This window comes from Dermacentor andersoni, chromosome 2 (genome assembly GCF_023375885.2).
Source record: "Dermacentor andersoni chromosome 2, qqDerAnde1_hic_scaffold, whole genome shotgun sequence".
NCBI classification, from domain to species: Eukaryota; Metazoa; Arthropoda; class Arachnida; order Ixodida; family Ixodidae; genus Dermacentor; species Dermacentor andersoni.
In genome coordinates, this window is record NC_092815.1 from 24270247 (window position 1) to 24274173 (window position 3927).

The 3927-nt window shown below is 42.3% G+C and overlaps 1 pseudogene; it reads left to right on the forward strand.

The window, feature by feature from the left end:
- Positions 1-1517: 1517 nt before the first annotated feature.
- LOC140215818 (uncharacterized) lies at positions 1518-2640 on the forward strand (annotated as a pseudogene).
- The last annotated feature ends 1287 nt before the right edge of the window (positions 2641-3927 follow it).

The window sequence follows — 3927 nt, forward strand, 5'->3', positions numbered from 1 at the left end:
GTAGCTGTTTCATGGGGTCCCCAAAAGTTTCGCAAGTAATTGGGAACTGTGGAAGCTTAATACACAACTTTTGCGAGAGGAAAGTCTTGTAAACAAAGTGAAAGAATTATTCCTAGAGATAACACTACGTCAACAGCTTCCGTTGTTTGCTCAATAAGAAATGTTCAAAGATGGAGTAAAAATGAGGTGATTGCCATTTCATGTGAGCTATCTCAAAGAAAAAAAGCTGAAAAGCATCACCTTAATGATCTACTTCAAAAGCTGCATGCTTTCGAAAGCCAGGAACCAGGGTTGTATAGCGATGAGATATATACAGTTCATGCACAAATACAGAAATACGAGACGGAAGTGTACAAAGGAGCAATGGTGAGTTCACGCACAACTCACTTCACAGATGAGCAGCCCACAAAAATCGCTCTTGCTGATGAAAAGCGATACGCGCTTTCCAAGAAAATATTACAAATTGAGTCTGGTGGTTCCATATGCACAGAAACGTCACAAATAATAACCGTACTTGAATCTCATTATAAAAATCTTTTCACTGCAGTTAAGCCTCAGAATGGTTACGAAGAAAAAGATGATCAGTTTATTTCCATTAAGCCACACTTAAAAGAATATGATCGACTCAGCGTTGATGGGCCAATAACTCGAGAAGAAATTAGGTTTGCCGTCGAAACTCTGCAGAAAAACAAGACGCCTGGCCCCGATGGCCTTAGTGCTGAATCTTATATAACATTTCAGGAATTTCTGTGTCCTTTTCTTGAGCAGCTTTTCGAGGAAGCCTATAGATATGGCGAGCTTCCCCGGTCTTTCTGTCGGGGCCACACAACCTTAATACCAAAGAGCATTTATAATGAAGTAACAAAGAGAGTAAACGGATATAGGCGGATATCGTTATGTAACGTCGATTGCAAAATATTTGCAATAGTACTGACAAATAGCTTGCAGACAGTCACTACTAAATTAGTAGGTGACCATCAAACATGCGGAATTCGAGGACGCTCTATACAGACAAATCTTCTTATGGCACGTTCAGTCCTTGAGCGCATAGAGAGTAGTGTGGATCAAGTAGCTATTCTCCATATCGACCTAGGCAAAGCCTTCGATAAGGTTTAGCACGATTTTTTGTTCCAACTGCTGCGGCATCTTCGGTTAGGGGATGTATTGTACAATGGTATAACACTTTGTTATAAACATTGCACTACAAAGTTAATTGTCAACCGTACCCTCTCAGAAATAATACAGGTACAGTCACCCGTTCGTCAGGGTTGTCGGCTGTCGCCTTTACTTTTCGCTATATACTTGGAATACTTTGCTTAAGCGTATTTTGCGACTCAAGCATTAAAGGATACAAGTATGCAGATGAGGAAATTAAAGTGCTCGCTTATGCAGGTGACATTGCTTTCTTTTGCGTCGATAAGCCAAGCATTACCAAGGCAATAAACGCTACCCCGCGTTTCTGTGAGACTGCAGGAGCTAGTGTAAATTTTGGCAAAAGTATGGGCTTCTGGGTAGGCATGTGGGCGCTCACTCCCTCTGTATTCGCGAATATTCACTGGAACCAGTCTCCGTTGCAATATCTTGGTGTGCCTCTCGATAACTTCCGGAATTGTGGACCTCATTGGACGTTCACGATAAGCACTATCCGTCGAAAGGTGACAACCTGGCAGGGGCGTGATCTCTCCATTTTTGCGAGAGCTAAGGCATGCAATATATTTCTCCCTTCCAAGCTTCTTTATGTTCTGCAGGTCTTGCACTGCTCACGTATCCATGCTCAGGCATTTCATAGAATATTTGCATGTTTTATTTGGCATTCATCATGGGAAGCCATGAGAAGGGACAACCTTTTCCTTCCGCTTGAGAAGGCAGGCCTGAGCTTTGCGCATTTGTTTGTATGACAATTGGCGATGCGATTATTTTACTTTAAAACGTCCGTCGTCCATTCCTTCTCGCAGTTAATCGAACACGTCTTGCTTCAGGCCTCACTTTTTTTTTGTCACGATAAACTTTGCTAAAAAACTGCCGTTATGGGGCTTCCTTAAGTAACTTGTCGACACTGTTTCATTCTTAAAAGCCAGATTCACTCTAGAATATTTGTTTACCGTTGATCGAAAGTCGCTAAATGTAGCACTTATAGATAACCTTTTCCCTGAACCTATGTACCGAAAGCCGTATCTGTCTCTATTTGGTCAACATGTTCTTTGCCATGTCCGTGCAGTGTGCATTGCGCCAGCAGCGAAAATATTTTTCTTCAAGCTGCACACCTCCACCCTGCCAGTTAAAACGTGGCTTCAGGAAAAAGGAGCATATGTACCCTGGAATACGAATTGTCGACTTTGCAATCAACCCGAGACAATAGAACATTGCTTTATACTTTGTCCTGACGCATTTCATTTTTGGGACATTTTACAAAGAAATATCAAAAAAGACCTTCCTCTCACATCTTATGGTATCGGGTTCCTTCCTTTGAAAAAGTCAGCCAGTAATACACCATATGATTTGTTTATATTATTAGGACTTCATTCATTATGGAGAAGCCGAATGATCGACAGACATGCCGGGCCACCTCACACGACAAAGTCTATTTTTCTAGAAGAGACTGCTCAAGTGCGTATTGTGGTTGGTGCCTTTGATCTCTAACCTGAATGGATATCTCGTCTGGAGGCTTGTGTTTGTTTGACAGAATTTTGAAGTTTTATTGGACTGCTTACCATATGTGCATTTGTTTCTCATGTATGTTCAAATGTAATGTAGTAATATTGGTTTGACACTACCCATAATTCCATGCAATAAAGAAAAAGAATCGGGTGTTTAGCCCAGTGTGCAAGATACTCGCTTTCTGAGCGTGGGCTTATAGTTTCGAAACTTGCCACCACGAACGTTATTAGTTTCAAATTTATTTTGTTTTACAGAGTGTCCTTTTAATAGCGATTCATATTACATGACGAACGGACTTAGGACAGGCAGGTTTCCTCCTTGCGTAAGCATAGAAATGCATACGCATTTTAAGCTCGACAAATCAAACAAGAGGGATTCAACATAAGAAGGCTAGTGAAAGCGCGCATTAGCCAGCCTTCTATGAGGTTCGCTGTGGAGGAGCTCGGTGCCGTGAATGTAGTCACCATCATCTTTGTTCCTTTTTCTGCTTGTCGAGGGAGAGCGAGAGAGAGAGAAGTTCTTTACTGGGATGCAGATATTTCTGCTGGCGTACTTATAACTTATGACATATCAATAACATAAAATAAAGTAAAAATAAAATAAAGATAAACATGAGCGACTAAACCTGATAATGATATTCACAGGTGAGACGATGGCGGGAAATTCCTTCCTTCTTTGTAACATACAGCGAACCTTTGTTACACTTCTATATTTATATTTTTTATTTTGTTTAGTCTCGTGTTGATTTTGTTGTCTTAGACTAGCGAGATGTGTTTGAAGCGTCGCGCGGTATATTGTTTCGTTGTCAACAAAATAAAAGCCACAAATTTGTGCATTCTGTGTGACTAGCAGCCAAATTGTCAGCGACGCTGCTAGGGCGACTAGCCCCTCCAAGAACCTCTTGAACCCCTGGTAATGTGAAGGAAACGCATACATATCTCTACTAGAAATGCTAGAACATCTTTTCTTCAGGTCAGGTAATTTTATTTCCTTTTCCTGATGGGAGGAGTGGAATGTAAACGCTGTGGAATCAGCTTGACAGTGACAGGGGCTCAGAAACCTTGGAAAGCAATGAGTTCCAACGGCATCATTTAGTTCCTCCGGTATAGTCGCCATAGCCGTAATTGGCTAAGGGGACACACACGCACGCACGCACGCACGCACGCACGCACACACGCACACACGCACACACGCACACACACACGCACGCACGCACGCGCACACGCACACGCACGCACACGCACACGCGCGCACACACGCACACGCGCA